The following is a 22896-nucleotide window of genomic DNA, read 5'->3' as shown; positions in this document are numbered from 1 at the left end:
GTCTCATTAACTTAACCTTTCATTTTTACGCTCGTGTATCAGCTGCCCCGCTGTCACTCGGTCAAGATTGTTCAGGAGCTCAAAGTCAGATTCACAAAAGCGCTGATAGTTTGGGAATGCTGCTGCTTTAAAATGTGTTATGAAATGGATTACGTTACTAGTTAAAATTTTTGTCATGTTAATTTGGAATTGGTAACATTCACAATTTGTAAGTAATCTACCCAGCTCTGCTCTGATATGGGGTCATCTTTGTCTCGTCACCCGGTATTCACACTTGCCGGAAACAATTGTTTTAATAACGCCAACATAGGCTTCAGTGCAGATGAAGGGATTTCAGAGTCTAATCCTGGCATTTACTGCCTTTTCTGAAACCGGCCCCTCTGGACAAATGCACAGCGTTCTGCAAACACGGGACTTATTGTTTTGCCCCTACTGTAATACGCTTAATGTGTAAACACAGCCCGTAACAAAACACTGTTTATAGTGTAAATAATCTGCAGGAGAAAACTGGAAATTCAGACACCGTCTAAACCGCTGTAGATTAAAACACCAACTAATCCCAAGAAGCCAAGAAGGAAAGTTAACTTTCCCTCTCAAAGCCCTTGTTCTCATTTTAACATTATGAATTTTCATGACGCTAATCAAGCAGAGCAAAGGTGTAAATCTTATTGTGTTTGAATCTAAAATAATAGTGTATTAAAATATCCCGTTTCTGTAATAACTGCCTGGCCTTTGAGCGAAAGCAGGAATTGTGAATCCCCTCGGGTGACGTTCTCATCCTCCATCATGATTGCGGTCTGGAGCTGGATTTATGGACTAATTGTGGAAAATGCGACCACTAGAGGGAGTTTTGTGCTGTTCTGTCTGCCATTGCAGCAAAACAAATAAATATACCGCTTTTTATGTCTCATCTACCTGCAAATCACAGCAAGCAGATAATGCATTTCCATCGTGGCTGTAATAAAACGCTCCACACACTTGCTGAGGCAGCGTGCCATATCTGAAGGTTAAGGTGTCCTCCACTTCCTGCCTGTGGCCAATAGAGATTTAAATTAACCAGTCATTTCCCCAACAGCTCCTTGATATTAAATGGGAAAAATGACATGGCAAAGAAATGAAAAATCAGAGTTGATATCCGTGAGCAGAATTCTGCTTTGTGCAGCACAGTGTCTCTAAAACCCAAGAATTTTATCTGAGTGAAATTGCATCAAGCGGCACTCGGCTTGAGTTTACTGTTATTGCTGTCAATATGGAAACAGAGGGGCAGGTCAGCTGGAGAGTTTCATAAACTGAGACGGGGTCGTTTTGGTGCCTGCAGTCGCTCGACCTCTGTTCCCTGCTGGCCTGCTGGGATTTGCGTCAGATTATGGCTTGCAAGGAAACCGTTTCCATTTCTCCATCTCTGTTTGCGCTGTGCTGCAGCAGATGCATGCATCCACTCAGGTTTCATCTGTCAGTGGCAAACCCAGCCCTCTTATGAAGAGTCATAAACCTAGTTTGATTACATCATGATCGACAGCAGTCGTGTCCAACAGAGTACTGGATGAGATTTGTCCATCCTCAGCTTTAAGCGGTCCAGTGGAAAAAAATGATGATGAAATATGGATTTGTCAACACTAAGATCCTGTGACTGTACACATCACATGACCAAATATCACACAGATATTTTATTAAATTTCCCATGTAGCTTTACTTTCCCTTGCTCATGTACTTGCCCAAATTTTTGTATATACTTATAGATTTATTTTAATGAATATTTTATATTTACTTTCTTTAGTACTTTTTTAATACACTATTCCTTACAACCAAAAAAGTACTTAATCAAAATACAGTAAAAGCTTAAATATTGTGAGAAATTTTATTATAATTTTAAAATAGCTTTTTACTATTTGTGTATTTTAAAGTGTATTTTTTCAGTGTATTTTCAGCATCATTCCTCCAGTCTTAAGTGTCACATGATCCTTCAGAAATCCTTCTAATATGCTGATTTGCTGCTCAAGAAGCATTTCTGATTATTATTAATGTTGAATACAGTTACTGTTTACTGTTAATGTTGAATTGTTACCTGTAAAACTACCTGCACATTTATTATTGTTTATTTTTGTTGTTGTTTTTTACTATGACTGTCCTATTTTTGCAGTACGCATACAAATATGAATGCAAATGTTCTTGTGCGTGAATTACACTGAATGATGAATTACCCAAATATTTGAATTTGCCCAAATATGCAGACCACGTACCACAATGCAATGCACCTGACCAGTGTCACAAGGTATCCAGAAGCTATTTCTGTTGGTTCATTATTGATTATTTACTCCATTTACACAAAATTACAATACAAACACAGAAAGGAATTTCAAAGAGTCATGTGACAACAATATACAGTATAGGCCTAGTACACATATGTATTCAGCATATACTGTTATTGCTTTTTTAAATGCATTTGTTTGCTGTATACACTTTATAAAGTGAGATATGCAGTATGCTTACAATCTTTCCGAACATATAGCCAAAGATATCATCCATTTGGTATGAACCTAAAGCTGTTTGTCTTTCCAAAACCTCAATGACGAACTGACAATCTAAATTTAATATAGATGTAATTTAACATACGCTGCTGTCTGGGATCTCTACAAGCCCTCTCCACATCTGTGCATGTGATGAGTGATGAGGAGACGCCATGAATAGCATCCCTTGCTGGAACACCTGTAGCCTGCATGACTCTAACCGAACAGATGGCTCTTCTGATCAGCTCTGCTGCCGAATACACTACAGCTTCAACGCCTCTGTAGGTTAAAGCAACTGCTGGATGTGTTCCCAAAGATGTTTTGGCATTTTTGCTTTTGCTATTGATCGTGCAACACTATCTGTAGAGATTGTTTGATAACGTTGGATAACTCAATCGACTGCTCACATTCCCAGGCTTCATTAAACTGCATCTAAGGCTGTATCAATGTTGATATGCTGATTTTACAAACAAATGATATATTATTATGCAGCTTCCTGAAACTCTTTTTGGAGGTAACATGGTGCTCAAATCCTCCCCCTTACACGGGAGGAGTCAAGAAAGTAAAGCATAATGTAGAGTCAGCTGTCATCATACGTTTACCTTCAGGTTTATTTTTTTTATTATTAATGACAGCTGACACATTCTTTCTTAAGACACAGCTACTTAAAACTAATGAATGGACATGACATGCTGATTTGAGATTGAGTTTAACAATGTCAAAAGTTTACGGGAGTCAGACACAACGATCAATTACAGTTTATCAGTCATTATGGATATATTGAAAACCTGGTTTTAGAGGTCAATCTGTTGCTAGTCAATATATTCACTGGCCTCCATTCTGCAGTTGAGTCTGTCCGAGGTACAACTAGGGAGCGTTCACACTGGGCTCATCTTTGAGTTCATCTGCATCATTTTTAATGTCTTTGAGCATTTTGTCTAGCTGTTGTTCTGACTGCAGACTCACAAAAGTTATGTTTATGTCAAACTTGAACTCTTCTGATGGTAGGAAAAGCACCTAGTAAATAAAGGGGACATGATTGTATTAATTTTGAATTGACCTTAATAAGAGTGTTAATTTGTTAATTAATGGCATCTATTTTTGAATGTTACTCAATCCTTTACACAAGTGTATGGCAATGCAAGAATGCATGTTAAGTAATTGTTCACTCAGAAATTAAATGACTTAAGTGATTTAAATTTAAAACGCCTTTAATGATGGATTTGTTTCTTCCAAACAAACAACACAAGACGTTAGTTATCTGATGGACTGAAGTGGTTTGGATTATTTGTGGATTTTTGTGATGTTTCATCAGCTGTTTGGACTCTCATTCTGACGGCACCCATTCACTGCAGAGCATCCATTGGTGAGCAAGTGATGCAATGCTACATTTCTCCAAATCTGATGAAGAAACGTACCTACATTTTGGATGGCCTGAGGGTGAATACATTTTCAAAAATGTTGGGGTGAATAATTCCTTTAAAGGGATCGCTCACCCAAAAGCAAAAATTCTGTCATGATTTAAAAATAATATCCCTCAAGGCATCCCAGGTTTATATGACTTTCTTATTTCAGACTAATCCAATCAGAGTTATATTTAAAATTGTCCTGGCTCTTTCTAGGTTTATACTGGAATGGTGTTTTTGTTCTACAGTACAAAAGTAGCAAATCCATTTGTTTGTCAAAAAATATCCATATTTAAAATGATATTAACAGTTTTGTGTAACTTCTGCTTAGTGTCATAAATGCATGGATTTGTTACAGGAGATGTGAGACATGTTTTATTATGGATGCATGTGCTTTTTTTGACTACTTTTGGACTGTTGATCAAAAACACCGGCCCATGCCATTACAAAGCTTGAAAGAGCAAGGATCATTTTTAAAATAACTCTGATTGGATTCTTCTTGAAAAAGGTGAATACACATAGGATGCCTTGCGTGGGAGAAAACTAAATGAATTTTCATTTTTTGGGTGAGCTAGTACTTTTAAAATTTGTCTTTCATGTTTCAAAGAAGAAAGTACGTTTGGAATGAATAATGACTGAATTTTGGGCTGAACTATATCTTTAAAATGGATCTTTTCTTTAATATTGAGACATACATCCAAGTGTTTATCAGAAAAAAAAATGAAAAGTTGGCTGGGACTTGGTTCTATGCATCAGTTGTTGATTTGATATTTTTGTGATGTGGGCGTTGCTCTCAAATCTGAAGGAAGATGTTAAAGTGATTAAATAAGGCACTTCAAATTAAATAAATCCTGCATACATCACCAGAGAGAAGTCTGTCATTTCACTGGAAAAACCAGTCATGACACTGTCATTAAACATTACGTAGTCTGAACATTTAAAAAATAAAAAAACATGCACAGATGTTTACAATAAAATCTATAATATGTATTTAGAAAATAGGTATAGAATAGATCTATTTCTTGCAGACTTTAAGCATGTATCTTAAGGACTTTGCTCTACACATTACTCATGCATTCATGTCTGCTTTGCACAAACATGTTATGAATTACATGCATTCAATCCTACAGCCTTCAAGATGCAGCCAAGGTTTCGGTGCGACGATCCAGATATCCAGGCTTTCACTCCAGAATAGATGCGCTCATGCGGAGGAGGTGTGTTTTCCGTGTCCCTGGCGTGCTGTGCGTGTGTGTGTGTGTGTGTGTGTCAGTGGAGAGCGTGATGTGCTCATCAGAGCTGAGGACCTAATCCCAGGAGATGGAGCTGCCCTTCCCCATGAGCTGAATAATGGATGCCCGTTTCAACGGTCCAGCAATCCACAGCTCAGCGAAGGCAGGACAGGACAGGACTGTCTTCCTGTGCTTTCCAAATCCCAGGTCATAGCTAGGGAAAGCCCTGATGGAGCAGACCAGCTCCTTAATGAAACGATGTCCTGTGCTTGCATGATGTGTTATGGCTGAATTCAAATCAGCTGCTACACTGTAAAAAATATTTTATTAAACGTAGTAAGTTGACTGTAATCAAAATGCAATCATCCTTTTCCATATTTCCAAACCTCCATCTCTGGCCTCTAATCTGATAAGCAAGCAGGCAGATGTTTATCCTGCTTAATTCATCCTCCCAGCTGATGCACGGAGTAATCCCAAAGAGCGGATCCCGCCTTGACATCAGACACCAGCTCACGTCATGTGCTGTGTGCGAGGATGATTTCTTTTTCCATCCCGTGAGCGAGCGTAGCTCATAACGTTGTTATAACAGCACAGCCTCCAGCAACAGAGCATTTGCTTGGTCGCTTACAATTACAGGAAGGGTTGGAGTTAATGTGTACAGGTCCTGTTTTTCGGCATCTTTCTCTTCCACGGCCTGTTTATCACCCTTCATGCTAAAGTCAACCAGCGGATCACGTAGTTAACTCTAAGCAAACTATTAACAAAACAGTGAATGCTTTTATCAGCAGTGGTGGACGAAGTACACAAATCAAGTACTTGAGTAAAAGTACAGATACGAATAATAAAATATTACTCCAGTAAAAGTAAAAGTACTCCTTTTTCAATTTTACTCAAGTGAAAGTACAAAAGTACTCAATTTTGTATGTACTTAAGTAAAAAAGTACTGAAAGATAGATGTTTGCAATTTTGCTAATTTAATTTTATATTAGCACATTTGTTTTATTTTTTTTATAATCCTACTGCTCAAAATACCTGGGATTTTTTCCAAAATAACCACTATATGGAGTCAAGATATATTTTTGTTGTTGATATGGACTACGCTTACGAGAGTAATGTTAACTGTGAAGCTTACACTGTGATGTACCTGAGAGAAAACAGAGATGACCATCTGATTTTCACCAGTAAGAACAAAGTATTTTAAAGTTTGTGGTTTTACAGAACATCACAGTTATATATGACATGATAATAAGGCCTGAAGTTAGGAAGAACATCTTAAGGAAAATATAATTATATTTTCATAATGATTTTTTCCTTCTCAAACCTTGTCTGCGGTGTAAAAACACCCCTGGCCAAACGGGGTGCATCTCTTCCCCTCTTTGATAATTACTAGTTACCATGTTCTGAACATCACATCCTTTCTTTTCTCCCCAGATGTACCTATATATCTATCTATCTATCTATCTATCTATCTATCTATCTATCTATCTATATCTATATCTATATCTATATATATATATATATATATATATATATATATATAGGTGGTTGAATAAAAATATTTGGACATTATTTATAAAAATTACCTCAAGTTAGCACCAGCAAGCCTGCTAGACATTTAGCATCAGCTACAATATTTAATTATTTTCAGTACCGTTCTGAATAAACATTCATGTCTGTCTAACGTTACTCGTCTAAAAAAAATCTCAAACATGCTCCGAAGTCCCAATCTGAATCAACTGAGTCGCCAACAGGCTCCGAAGTGCCGATCTGAATCAACGGAGTCGTTGAACATGCTCCGAAGTGCCGATCTGAATCAACCGAGTCGGGAACATGCTCCGAAGTGCCGATCTGAATCAACCGAGTCGCGAACAGGCTCCGAAGTGCCGATCTGAATCAACCGAGTCGCGAACAGGCTCCGAAGTGCCGATCTGAATCAACCGAGTCGCGAACAGGCTCCGAAGTGCCGATCTGAATCAACCGAGTCGCGAACAGGCTCCGAAGTGCCGATCTGAATCAACCGAGCCGCGAACAGGCTCCGAAGTGCCGATCGGTATCAACCGAGTCGCGAACATGCTCCGAAGTGCCGATCTGAATCAACCGAGTCGGGAACATGCTCCGAAGTGCCGATCTGAATCAACCGAGTCGCGAACAGGCTCCGAAGTCCTGATCTGAATCAACCGAGTCGCGAACAGGCTCCGAAGTGCCGATCTGAATCAACCGAGTCGCGAACAGGCTCCGAGTTGCCGATCTGAATCAACCGAGTCACGAACATGCTCCGAAGTCCCGATCTGAATCAACGGAGTCGCGAAAATGCTCCGAAGTCCAGAAGTCCCGATCTGAATCAACCGAGTCGCGAACAGGCTGTGAAGTCCCAATCTGAATCAACCGAGTCGCGAACAGGCTCCGAAGTCCCGATCTGAATCAACCGAATCGCGAACATGCTCCGAAGAGCCGATCTGAATCAACAGAGTCGCGAACAGGCTCCGAATTGCCGATCTGAAAACTTCGACCAAAGAATGTAAAAAATAATTATATTTCTCTAACAACTCTAACTCTACAACTCAGACTCAGATCACATATCTAAAAATAAATCGCTATAGTAAAAGAGAGAGGAGTGAAGTTTCCTACCGCTCTGCTGTGTTTGGTCCTCAAGCGCGTCTGACGCTCCGCGGCGCGTCTCCGCCCCTCACACGCGGGTTTACAGCGCTAAATTAATCATCTTTGCTAATTATTATACATTTACTTCATTGTCAGCTCCAGGTACTTCATTTATTATTGTTCATTGAACTGTTTGAAACAAAAAAAGGTTGTATTTCAGTAATAATTCTAAATTATCAAAATAAATATAAAATAAATAATAAAAAATATGATTTTCAGTTACAATAATTAATCCTAAATTCCGACATTAATAACCTACTTTTAGCAACACCAGACGCACGCGCTCACAATATCTCCCGGTTCTTACTTCTGTAGACTCACACTAAACGGTTCATTTGAATCAGTGAGTGGTCGACTCCAGAACAGCTGCAATCGGATCATTCTAATTCGTAAACGAATCGTTTGGTGCGATTCGCGATCCGATTTAAAGGTTTATTTTGAAAAGACTCAGTTCGTTCATGATGAATCAGACACTGCTTCTGCGTGTCGGAGCACGTGATATATTATAGGGAGTAACGATATGTTTTATGAAATGTAGTGAAGTTAAAAGTACGATCTTATGATTTGGAATGTAGTGAAGTAAAAGTAAAAGTTACTCAAAATAAAACTACTTCAGTAAAGTACAGATACTTGAAAAATTTACTTAAGTACAGTAAACGAAGTAAAGCTACTCCGTTACTGTCCACCACTGGTTATCAGGATAAAGGTGAGCTCACAGGTGCCAGCACAATCTGTAAATGATTATCTCTCAGATAAGACTTCAGTGACCTCTGAGTATTAAACATGTTATATGCTATTTTCACTTTTTGTAGTAGAGTGAATTATAGGGGAGATTCGGGGCATGTATAACACTATACACTAACTATAAGACCTGGTGTCAAAAGTCCAGTTTGACAAATTGTTCAAATGATGCTGGTTTCAAACGCCTAGGTATTAAAATTAGAATCATTTGTGAATTCTGTCCTATAAATTAAAGTTGTTCCATGTAATTTTAAACACAAGCTAATTATATTATCTGTAGGCAAGTGCTTGATATCTCTGTTACCTACATTTAAAATTTGCTGAAAAGCAAATAGAGTGTAGACAAGTTCTATTGTGACAACTTTCCCCAAATGGTGTGTCATCGTGCCCTGCTATTGGGTTAAATTAATAGTTCATCCAAAAGTGAACATTCTGTCATCATTTACACACCCTCATGGCTTTCCAGTCAAGAGTGATTTCTGTCCCAACAGTTTCACCAAAATGTTATAAACACTGATCAATGCACAGAGATAAAATATGGTAAACATGAACTCAGATGTGTAAGAATCAATGAGATTTGTTCTTGCATGACCTTCTATTAACTTGTATGTGTGTTGAACAGTGATTTATCTATTACACAGCTCAGTGGAATACTTCTGACCTGTCAGTCTGGTTTTTTTTTTATTATTATTATTTTTTTGTTATTCCCATCTTTAGCAAGCCGAATAGCACACACTCATATGGGTATTTGAGGCCGGTCTATATTCATTCATATAGTTTAATAGTAGGTCTGCAGTAATACAACATCATTACCTGTAATCTATCGACTGAGTCAAGGATGATGTCTGCTTATATTAATTATTATTTTGTTATTTATGGTGAAATAGTTGAAAAACTTCACCAAATCTGACACAGATCTACAAGTTACTCAATCAAAACTCACTTTCATTTAAATAATGTTCAGGTTCTTGCACAGACCGATCTTTTTGGTTCATAAGACATCTATATATCATCATAGTATACCCTTTTTTTATTTTATTGTTTCAAAAATGGACACTCGTTGACTTGCATTTTATGAATCAGCAAGGACCACGGTTTCAGCTAAAAATCTTCTTTAACGTGTTATATGAAAGGAAGAAAGTCAGCTATATCTTGGATGGTGAACTATCCCTTTAAATCATCTTCCTCTTCATTTCCAGCGGTGTAGATACTCAATAGCTTTTCCTTTTAGACTTAAATGTAAGTACCTGAGCAGAAATTAAAATTAAACCCACCAAAAAAACATTCACTAGAGTAAAAGTGTGTGACCACTAGTCCTAGTCTCCTTTATAGCCTACATATATACTGTAACGTCATTCCAAAATTCTACAGAAGATTGATCAACACAGCCAAACCTTTACACTACAATGAGCTAATAAATAAATCCCTGTTTGACTGTAAACGCCCCTGTCATAAAAGTCTGTACACAGCTTTGATAGCACTAGTCTGCCCCACCCATACGCCTGATCCACGTGAGTACAACGCTGTTCACATTCTTAAAAAGATCCTAGACACGACATGTAACGCTGGTTCTATTCAGAGGACAGATTTTACTGCTCTTTAGGGCTATGCTAATGAAGTGTGCATGTTTGTGCGCTCTGTATTTCAGCTGGCTGCATTGATGCAGTGACCTCTGTGTCCTGGACCAGAACTGTGCTGCTCAATAATACATCAGCATGTTCTTATGAGAAATGCAGCAGTTGAGGTCAACCCAGTGTGCATGCATTTTTCAAAGCCTACATCTTCTTCTGTTCTTTGCTACTTTTTTTTTAAGGCCCTCAAGCTTCTCTCTCCATTAGTCATCAGCGCTTTGGTCTTAGCTAAAGTGAGTCAGTGTAGTCGTACCACCCACATCCCACAACAACACATACACACACACATTCTCGTACATATCCGCGTTTAATCGCGGAAATAGTCACTCCTTTATTGGATATAGTTGCATAATTCACTGTGAAAACCATTAGATACGCTTGAAATGTTTGTCTTCATACAAATCATTCATACTAAGAACGACCAGACTATGATTTTTTCACCTCGATTCTCCAGTTATGTTGGTTTTTATGTCACTCAGTTAGCAGGAATCAATGTGCGTAAATATGTGAAAACGTACATTACTATTGAGATATGACATCTTTTATTTTCACCACTAAATAAGAAAACAACACTTTTTATCTCACAATTTAATTTAGATATATTTGAAGTTCATATATATATATATATATATATATATATATATATATATATATATATATATATATATATATATATATATATATATACAAAATCTTGGAATTGTGAAGAAAAACAGAACTGTGAGATGATAACCTTTTTGACTAATTTAATGCATCCTTCTTGTATAATTTTTCAAAAAGAAAAAATCTTACTGACCTCAAACATCTGAAAAGCGTATATTTATAAATAGGCTAAAAGAGCATGTGGCTTAGTTCATTTCTTTGCTTCACTGATTCTTGTGGCATGGTTGAAGCTCTGTGGAAGTGTGTTTCTGTGTGTATGCATGGCATGCGCTGTGTTTAATGAGAATCCTTCAGCCAGGTGTTGAGGAGGCTGGGGTTTCCTGGGCTACACTGTGCATCTCGCTGAGCTAATGCAGGGACACTCAGTTCTGACGGGAACCGTTCCACAGGGAGGCCCAGGGAAAAGAAAGAGACGCTGCCTCCTTCTCTCTCTCAGTCTTCTAAAATATAGCTATCACCCACACCCATCGCTCCTGCTGTTCGCTCCAGAGTCAAAGTACTGAATCTAGCAGGTTGAAAACTTGGAGGAGTGTTAACAAGATGCTGCCTTTGAGTTTTTTTCAGCAGCTGGACTCTTGCAGTGAGCCATACCTGAATTTTTTTTTCACATATGAGAAATATCTATAGACTTTTGGTTCATTTGCTGTTTTTTAGGATGTCTGTAGTGCAACTGTGCAATGATCTGAATTCAGTGAATAGTCATGAAATATATATTAATTGCAATCTTAAGAAAGCACATATATTTTTGTCTGCTTATTTATGCCATGACATTTCTATTAATTTAGTAGTTTTTTCATAAAGTAATTTTATGCAATATTGTATAATAATATTATACAATACATTTATATTATATATATATATATTCATTTTAAATATAGATTAAATAAAAGATATATATTAGATTGAAGTTGTTCGTTCCTTGGTTTAAAAAAATAAAAAAATAAAAATAATATATATATATATATATATATATATATATATATATATATATATATATATATATATAAATGTATAATATATATAATTATATTTATTTCTAAGATATAATATATTCATAAATGCTATAATAGTACATAAATATTATTAAATTATACTAATTCAAATTAAAACACATGAATGGTAGCCTAGCTAGTCTGAAGAGCAAAGGACACACTGAATCTAACATTTTACCTAAGGATGTTTGATTCAGCTTTAGAAAGAATTGTAAAGTAAATCATGAGTGGTGCAAAAATACATTTGTTTTATATATTGGTGTACATTTGGACCTCAAAAGCCTTAGAACAGTGACAACAGAAAGGGATAATAGATCATGTTAAAAGTTTTTTACTACTTTCCAACCAGAATGTGATATGAACTTCATTTAAAAGGCCATGTGAACAACCACTAAGAAGTAAAATCAGAATTGCACACTGGTTTGCGGTGTGAACGTAGCCGGTGTTATGCTCTGGCTGTCTCTTGTGTGTTGCTCTCATCACTTAAGGCATTCACAGCTACACACGTTTGCAGGGATGTACCGCAAACATACATGCAGTAGATATGCAGCTGGTTCCCTGATCTGCAGTACTGAATGATTTAAGGCCTGAATCCACTGTCATCCCCTGAAACCGCATCTCTCTCTCTCTATCACTATCTGCTCTTTTCCCTTTCTATGCTGCGCTGTTTGTGGGACATTGATGTTGCATGGGTTATTTCTGGAACTGAGATTCACCTTTGAGAGTTGTATTTCCGCCATACCGGAGAGGGCACACTGATCCATTCCTCCTTTGTGACAGGCGGCTATTTCCAGAGCAGATCACATGACATGACAATAGGCACGCATGCACATCCCTGCTGACACTCTGTGTACTAACAGCCAGACTGGAGCCAAACTGTATGCACTTGAGTGTGTTTAAACTTTAAACAGAACCTGAAGCGTGAGATGTGCACGCTTACCAAACACCCAGCTGCTCGCACCACTCTATTCTTGTTGTGTTAAATGCACAGAGTGTTTTCCACCCTCCACATGCGTGCGATCGAGAGGGATGCACGAGTCACATTAACTCTCGGAGCTCCTCACATTACTAGCAGCATGTTGCTTTATGAGCTTATCTGATGGAGCTGCATCTGTTGGTTACACCTGCTGTGTGCATGTGTTTTCCATGTTCTTTGTTTTTTGTTCTTCTCGGTTCACAGGCGAGAGAGACGAGTGAAAGTAAACAACTGAAATCTCTGGCAGGCTCGGCGTGAGTTGAACTGTCCGTGCCGGATCATGTGATGCACTGCTTCATCTTTGCACAAAGATGGGACCCCCGTGAGGTCCTCGTATCAACCCAACACAAGCACAGCTGCTTCAGACGGGCTTTACCCGCACACCAGCATGAGTCTGTTACACCTAAGAGTTAAAGATCATGTGAGGTCTGTTTTCCGCTCCATCATCCATGTGTACATTTTAAACAAACAATACTGGATTTGACCTTTACATGCCGTTGTGATAACAAGCGAGAGTGGAGGGGGCGTGGCTGGGGGCGTGGCCACACTCTTGTTTTGAATTCCTCTGATACAACTGTCCAAATATCCCGGGAAGTTGGCGAATGGTTCTGGTTAGTCACGTGGTTGGTAGGAAAAGTACAGCTGTGGGCCAGAGGAAATATATAATTTCAGATTTCATAAATCTCTATCTGCTTAAAAAAAAACTTTTTTTATATATTTGTTAACATGTGTTAATGCATTAGGCATCATGAACTAAAAATAAAGATATGTCATGACCCTGGACCACAAAACTAGTCATAAGGGTATTTTATTATAAAGCTGAATAAATAAGCTTTCCACTGATGTATGGTTTGTTAGGATAGGACAATATTTGGCCGAGATACAACTATTTGAAAATGTAAATATGGGATAGGGTTTGGTTTAGTGCTAGTTGCTTGCAATTAATTTGTGCATAAATAAATGTAATGCATAACAAGGCAGACTGAAATAAAGTGTAAAAAATAATCAAGATAATAATATAAAATGGTAACATATTATTTTAAGGTCCAATTCTCACGTTTAACTAGCATGCATGTTACTAACATTGTCTATTAGTATAAATAAAGCACATATTAATGCCTTATTCTGCATGACCATATTCTAGATTCCTCAATCCTACCCCATACCTAAACTTAACAAATACCTTACTAGTAATAAACAACAAATTAGTTGATTATTGAGGCAAAAGTCATAAAAAAAAGTAAGCAGTGACAACTGAGGCTTAGAATAAAGTGTGGCCTAATGTTAAAGATAACATAAAACAACTTCATTTATATTTATATGATAATGCATGTAGTATGTAACCAAGATTAATAAAAGGTATGAATGTATTGTTCTTTCTGTTGTTTATGATACTTAATGCATTCATGTCAGCAAATTAATGTTGAACTATGCACTTTTGATGATGTCGGAGCAACATACTGTATTGGCGAGAAAATTAAATCTAGTTTTCATGTCCTATGCTCTTAGTTTTGATTCTCTTGTGCTGTTACAAATCACTTGCTTTAGCACATCAGAATGCATGATGGTTGCTTCAGAGGTGCGCTGAATAAGGGTCTGAGCAGCCTTGAAACAGCCTTGCTGTAGTTAGATGGAAGCTTATCTCCCTCCCTGTGTGACCATTGATTTGTGGGCTGCTGCTCGATTTACCTAAACGAGAGTCTCTCCCAGTGCTTACCCTGGGGAGAAACAGAGAAGCCACTTCAGGAAAGGAGAGGGTTGCTCCGACACAGATCCTGATTCAAGACGCTGGACATGAAATGGGACAGCGACATGTGACCCAGAAGCAAGGCGACGCTCTAATGTAAATGGTGCTTGGAGGTCACCCTCTCTGAGCAGCTGACTCTGAGACATGGAGCGACACCTCAGGAATCTTGGCCCATTCGAACAGAACTAACCTTCTACTTGTGGCAGTTGTCCTTGAGTAATGCAAGTGTTTTGAGCTTGGGTTGCTGACAGATGCTTTTTTCATGTGCCGTAGGCTGACCTTTGACCTACCTCAGCCAGGGCGGATTACTAAATGAACAAAAACCAACAAGCGCTTTCTTAAATCTCAATTTGGTCTGTGTTGAACCGAGAGAATCTTACAGTTGTGATTTGGAGCTGCCGTAAAAAATGCGAGCGCAGTTACTGTGACACCTTTTCCCTCATCTGGAACAGAGCTCAGACGTCAGCAGAGATTCACAACGATGCACATTTCCTCTCAGTACCTTCACAGGTGTCCATTAACTCCAGACGTCCATGTGAAATGATTTCTTAATCAGACACTCTCCGAGGTATTCATCCGGAAAGCAGTAAAGCATTAGTGAATAATGATCTGCAGATAAAAGGAATTAGAGCAGCATCTTGGAATCATTTCACGTGCTACACTTTCTTTTGTAGACAATAGCCAACCGGGTTTTATGACTTGTTTTCTCTTTGTGATGTATGCAGCGTTTCCTCAGTGCCTCAACACTTATCATTGGGTTGATTTAGTCAGGATATATGATGATAATGAATGCAAACATTACAAGTCACCGAGGTTGTATGGGGTGGGGGACAGTGGAGAACTTGGCAGTCTTCAATATCACAGGACTTGGCCAAATGAACCTGTCCTTGGATCTCCTCAGAGGAATAATAAATAAATGACGATGCCACGCCAGTCACCCTAGTATTAATTCAAATAACCCAAAAAAAAAGAAAAAAAAAAGTGAGAGAGGACAACGAGAAAGATATTAAATTATATAAGATATTAAATATTATTAAATTATATTAAATATAAGAATTAAATTGTACATACAATTACAATAAAATGATGCACACAATACAAGATTATAAGATGCTTTCTTAGGGGTAATTTCTAAGCATTGCACATATTCTTTGTGGAAAAGGCAATCCCAGAATGCAATGTGAAACAAAATAAAAAAAGAATAATTACAAAAAAAAAATGTTAACTATAATGTGTGTACCCATTCAAAACTTTAAAAAATTAAAGTTTTAATAAAAACAACATTTAATTTAAAATATTCTGTTTTAGCAAATATTTTCTTTGCTATGTTTTTTTATTCTTAGAGTATTGCTATAAATCAGGATGTTTTCTGTTTCTGTGTCTAAAGCTGTAGTATTTGAGAGTAAAATAAATCCCATTAGCTGCATTTGCATTTGTTGTTCAGAACCTGAAATAAATTTGCATACAGCATTTTACATGGAAAAACACAAGAGAGAAGAAGAATGATGGCTTGCACAGACAGTTGACTTTTGTGTGTTGTTCCTTTGATTCTCATTTTTGCTTTCCCTTGTTTTCTTGCAGATATCTGGGACATCACAGAGCTTGACTAGTGAAAGGTGATGCAAACACGGTCTTTATTGGCACACATGCTCTTTACCCTTTGGTCTCTCTCAAATGCTATTTTATACTTATTTTATCATTTCTAAGAATGTGTGCTGCTTTGAAATTTGATAAGTATTCAATTACACTGCAGATAAACTCAAGTTTTACAGTTCTTGAAAAAGGATGGGCCGGATTCTCTATCACAGTGACCAGAGGTTAACTAACCAGCTTAAAGACAAGTCTCAAGTACTTCATTCGATACAGAAATGGAAAACAATGTCTGATAAGATAGACTTTTCTTAATTCAATGTTTAATATCAAATCTATTTAGTCAAAGACTACAGAATTATGTTACAGTGTTATTCTTGACCTGTCCAAAAGAGAGAGACAGGAAGATGAATGTATCTACTACAGTATTAGATGACCATGTCTGCATTGCAAGTGTGATCTTGCCTGAACCGGCTGCACTTCCTCCTCCTCCACCGATGAATCAGGATTCACTTCCTTGTCTTGTGGGAATGTTTTGTCATAGACCTGTCTCAGCCTGACTGATTCTCACACTCCCCTCGGGAGGGAAAATCCTACTTCCCTCATATTCTGGCTTTTTGGCTTTGCTTTTATGAAATGCCCAGGTTTTGCTTTTGCTTTTTTGTGCTAGCTTTGTTTTGGGGTTGCGGATTTTTCAATGGGTCATGTGCTGTATAATCTGTGTGTAAATGCAAAATCTCATTTTTTTTTCATTGCACAATGCTCATTTTATATCAGCAGGCCACAAAGAGGTAAGTCTTTGCTTCAATGGGAGTATGCAATGTGCTGTAGGTGTAGTTTAAGGCCCCGTCCACACGGAGACGCGTTTCTGTGAATACGCACAAATTTTTTATCGGATAGGCGTTTCGTCCACACGGATCGGGCGTTTTCATCAAGTGAAACCGCTATTTTTTGAAACCGGGTCCCAGAGTGGATAAATTTGAAAACGCCGTCTTTGCTTTTCGTCTGGACGGCTAATCCGTATATTTTCTGAAACGATGACGTCATCAGCCCACGTCTCCCCCCTAGTCAGACACCTCTACGTCACGTAACAGCAACAAAAACAGGCTAAGGCTAATCCTTATCTGTTTTCTTTCAGTTTTAATAGCGTCATTCTTTCCCCCAACTCTCCTCTCCCTTCTTTCCTTTCAACTCATCTCAGTTTTCACCAGCCAAGCCCCCAAACTTTCTGGCCAACCGGAAAGGAGAACAGCAAGGGGTTTAAGGTCATAGGATGTACCTTAACAGATGAGCAAATACACATTAATGATGTTGTGATGGCTGACATAATCCTGCGCAGAATGAACCGATCATCCCCCAACTCTTCGGAGCTGTGCTTGCATTAAGCAAACTTCGTAAACTGTTGTTCTGGTCCACCTCCAACAACAGCTGTTATTAGAGACAGACAGAGAAAATCAAATACACTGACATTGCATAAGACGTTTTTCCCCATATGCAGAAACAAGAATAGTGACCCATTCCTATAACAGTAGTATTCTCAATGAAGCAAAATATCTATGTTCCACTTAAGGGATAAGCATATACAATGAATCCCAATGGAAACCCCATCAGTTTGTTGGTTTAATAAGCAACTGTGGCTGCTGGAAGACAGTTCTGTGTTAAGAAAGTTGCTGAGGGTATGGCACTTGACAGCATGTGGGCATGTAAGCGGCGTGGCCTCCAGTCATGGCATCCTGATAAAAGATGAACGGCTTTGTTTTGGTTGTCAAGGATTATCCAAGTCACATGGGACGGTAATGCAGAGACTAGATATAAGTTATAAGATATTTCAAACAGCATGGAGTCGGAGCTCACCCAGTGGCCTCAACCAAGTGTCAAAATCTTGTTTCATCATCACAGCAAAAAGGGTTATGCAGGAGTTAGTCGTAGCAGTCAGAAATGTACACATCAAGCTCAGATGTGATCTGAAGGAAAGATCATCTTTAGGGAAAAGCTCATCCGTGAAGCCTATTACATAACAGTTATGAACAAATCCATGATTCCCATCCATGGTCTGAAGTTAAATGCTGCAAGTAAGTAACGTTTACATGCCATAATCTTCATTGCTGCAAATGCATTGTTGACCTCTCCAGAGATGCTGCCGTCTGCATTTATATTTAGCTCCATTTTCTAGCTTGGTGAGCACAAGGTGGAATGAAGGGAGTTGTAGCTGTTGTATAATCCCTGTATGACTAACAACTGCAGCAAGGATTGGACCAAGAGCATCATTCTGAAAGAGGAAGCCTGCAAACCCAGTCACCACTTAACCGTCTACTTTTTAAATAACAGACAAATAACCTTGTTCGTGATTCATTTACCTACGGATTCAACACCAAGAGAGTGTGCTTTTGTGATAAGACGGTGGGGTTATCGTCTCTTGGCTGAAATGTGGCAGTGAAGTGCAGAGAGGTGAAGAGAAAGAGAAAGACTATGGGTCAGTTCCCTCCATCAATCTGCAGTTATACTGTTGGGACTGGCTCAAAGCGACCAAGAATTTGGCTAATCACTGGCTATTGTGTGGAATTCATTTACATTTCGTCCATTTTTGCTAAATGTGTTTGAAAGTCTGAGACTGTGAGTGATGTGATCCTACAAAACTGGTGTGAATGTCACATGGGGAGAGAGACTCCTTTTGCACGGTTTAGCCTTCGTTTGAGCTTGGCTCTGTTTATGATTCTCTATCGTGTAAATGTCAAGATGTGCCTACGATATCTCTAGATATGCCCCCGGGCTTCCAAAGATTGCATAAATGTAAAAAACCCATCTTCCTCCCATTCTTGCCTGCTACTCCATCTATCCTCTTTCTGAGATGACAGTCTATCAAACTCATATAATGTCCTTCAGAAAGCACATTATGCATCCTTGTGCTTTATAGAGCACCTCAGATTGGGCTCTCTCGTGTGGTGTGCTCATACATGTGTGTGCCTCTGCTTGTATCCAAGAGCTTGCGATTCAAGGTCTTCCTTCTCATCGAACAGGATCAATGTTTATGACTCTGATTGTTAAGCATTTTCCCAATATTTCCAAATGTGTTTGTCACTGAGCTTGTGAAATCGTGCTGTCGGAAAAGAGCCATTTGTCCCTCTTGGTGCCCATGGTCATAAATCAACACGTCTCAGGGGAGGCCGATTAACGTAGTGCTGGGCTGTACAGAGTAAGAATGGAGGAACACTAGACTGCACATTGGTTCCAATAGTAATCTGGTCTACTTTGGCTGAGCGGCATCTAGCTGTGTGCGCAGTGTTTCAGCAGGTGGGATATCAGCACTATAGCTTAACCTTTCCCATGGCCTGATAACACTAGATCCTCCACAAAACAAAGACCCAGCTGAGACCCAAATCAACCTTGTGTGATGCGACCATTTCAAAATGGCAGGCAGTTAACATGTGCATGTATAAGGATAACGTGTGCCAGTCGATAAAGGCATCTGCCAAATTACTAATTGTTAAACACTGCCACTAAAACACACTAGCAATCCAGTCCAGAAGGGTCTTGTTCCAGTCACTTGTATCCATTGAAAAGAAAACCCTGGTCTGAGAAATTTCATACTCATTTATTTTTAATTGCTTGGGCGGACAACAGACCAAAGTGAGGCCTTACTAGATAACTCAGATGGCACTTTAGTAGGAGACCGAATCTGTCAGATGCTGATCTGGCATCTCCTTTTGGTCTCTGCCAAATGGTCAGATGACCAAGACTGTGACCATCACGTCAACAAAATCTCTCAAAAGGACACCAGGCCTAAGATCTTTATCTCAGTGTCACAGTGCTTTCTGATGGTTCGTCAACCATTCCTACCCATATTTATGCAAGGCAGCCGCTGCAACATCCATCTTCTTTCCTGCAAACGGACATAAGTGTAAATAGAGCATGTAGGTGGGAAGAAGCCGGTTGATACAAGTTTTGGTAAATGCATAATTTACATTGAATTGCGGCACTTTGCACACAGCCTAGTTCACAAACACACTACATTAGATTAGCAAAAGTTGTGAAGGCGTTGATGGGTGTGTCTTTGAAGACTCTTGTAGGTTTAGTGATGGAATGCCACACATGCAGCAGTGTACACTCATGCTGTGATGACTAAGGCTCAGACACTCAAACCAATGCACATGGCCCCGCAGGTCAATCGCCCACAGATCCCAGACAGAAAAGGCCTCTATCTTTTGTCCAATCCAACCCCTTGTTTGGGTATGAGCTAAAATAATGCAGAATTCCTGATAGTTCAGGTCAAAGATAAAAGCGAAGCATTTGGGCTGAGGATTCAAGCTTCTTGAGCAAAACTTCCATTTTGGGTTTCATATATTCCCAGAAGACAGATTTCTAAAGCATCTTGTTTTTCCCATTTAACTAAAAAACACACAAAATGTGAATTCTGCTAAGGAAGAGATCAATAATTTATTTGTATAAACGAATGCGTTAGTAGAAGGTTGCCATGTTTTTGTGACATATCAGGACACAACTCTGTATAATGACATGGGTATGACACAGGTATTACAAGGAGATGGTGACTTATGAGGACATAAGCCATGTCCCCATTTTTCAAAACACTTATAAATCATACAGAATTAGGTTTTTTTGAGAAAGTAAAAACGCACAAAGTTTCCTGTGAGGGTTAGGGGTAGGGTTGGTAAAGGGCGATAGAATATACAGTTTCTACATTATAAAAACCATTACGCCTATGGGATGTCCCCACTTTTCACAAAAAACAAACATGTGTGTGTGTGTGTGTGAGTGTACTCAAGATCAATATACACCACAACAGAGATATTGCATCAGACATGGTTAGTCAAATACAAGATCATATGGTATTTGTTGTTGCTTTTTCAGATGCTACACCTATATGCACAGTTAATGGGTGCTCTCTTATTTTTTTATATATTTTAGACATAAATACTAATTCTAATATAGTCTATATTTATATCCAGGAATATCTGATTATATATACACTCTTTATTTTTATTTTTTTCCAGAATTAAGCTACATGGCAAAAATAATGTTTTTACTGGTTGGTAAGATGTATTTGTATCAGTATACTGTATATCTCTCACATACATGCACCTACACACTGGTAGTATCTTACACTTTACATTGACATGCTGTCATTACTCCTTATATTTTAAAATGAATATTTACTGGAAAATGTAATCTGCCTGGTCAAATTGTTTGTCACCTTTGCTCCTGGGTGTTTTTGTAAGATTAGACAGTTTTCCTTTCAGCTTTCACCTGTGCAATCATCCTTGACTTTTCATGTAACCGACACAGCAAGCGTAAGCACTATACACGGTCAGGCGCCGGCAGTGAAAAGGGGAGTCATGTGACGAGCAGGCACGTGTTTGCTTGGGGAAGAGAGTCTCTAATGCAAGCCTGCTTTACTCTACTCGCTCCTTCTCCTACTATGCACAGAGACAGGAGGAGCTCTGGCCAATCACATCATGGTCTGTTTGCATGCTTTGCATATCTGTTGTGTCCCGGGCATTCCGTCCAATCACGACCCAGCTTTTTTTGAACTATGCCTTGAGTTCAGATTGCTTGTAACTGCTGCATACACCGTGGCACATTGTGACTCGGTCCTTCTGCGAGTTAGACTTTACCCTTCAGATATAATAAAGTCACATATTTCTGAAGTTAAATGCTCCAGTAGTTCTGAAATAGGATCAGCTTGCTTTTCTCAGGTGCTGAGAGCATAATCTTAGCAGCGTTCATATTCCCAATTTAGCAAAAAACAAATCAAAACAAATATCAACAATGTGCAATATACATTTTATATATCTATATACAGTATATTACTTTATATATTATATTAAGTTACATTATATATGATCGAGTCATTTAAGTTTTTACATTTTCAGTTTACAGTTTATAACACAATGTAATAATATATAATACATGGTGGATCTTCTGTAACTGAGACTGAATAGTATTACTGAATGTAGGACTGAATAAACACTGCATTGTTTGTCTCTAACACTCTGTCTGTGGTGTTTGAAGTGCAACATCAGTTTGACTTATCCGACCAGCTGATCATTCTTCACATACAAGGTGTAAGTACTGGTCCATTTGTTTACATGGACACAACTGTTAAGATGCTAAAATAGCCCAGTTTGACGTTGTCTTCACTGGCTTTAGTTGCATGCATTTTCTTATCCAAGTTTTTTCAATGCATTTATTTGGATCAAAAAAGACGGCCTGATCCCTGCAATGCAATTTTCCTCTGTTGCATTTACATTTATTCTTAGTAAATTCAAGTAAACACTAAAGAGATGAGGAATAGGAAGGCCACTAAACACTAAGATGCGGTCCTAATTGCCAATTCTTACTATTAACTAGTTACTTATTAGCATGCAAAAAACTAGCATATTGACTGACAATTAGTATTTATAAAGCATTTATTAATTCCTTATTCTGATGACCATATTTGAAATCCCTTAATCCTACCCAATACCTAACCTTAACTAATTAATAAGCAGCAAATTAGGAGTTTACTGAGGCAAAAGACATGGTAATAGTGAAAGCTGGACCACAAACTAAAGTGTGACTGAATATATTTCACAATTAACCACAATAGGCCATTTTCAAAACTTCAGGGCTCTGAAACTGAACCCAGTGTTCCTACATGACAATATGTTGTAACAGTCCTCTGTGCATTAGCAAGTTTGCTCTTTGATTTGCTTTCTCTTATTCACACAGAAGCCCCCATTAAATCACCTTCCAGCCATA

This window comes from Carassius auratus, chromosome 14, assembly GCF_003368295.1.
Source record: "Carassius auratus strain Wakin chromosome 14, ASM336829v1, whole genome shotgun sequence".
In the NCBI taxonomy this organism is placed as follows: Eukaryota; Metazoa; Chordata; class Actinopteri; order Cypriniformes; family Cyprinidae; genus Carassius; species Carassius auratus.
Note: the sequence above shows the minus strand (reverse complement) of the source record.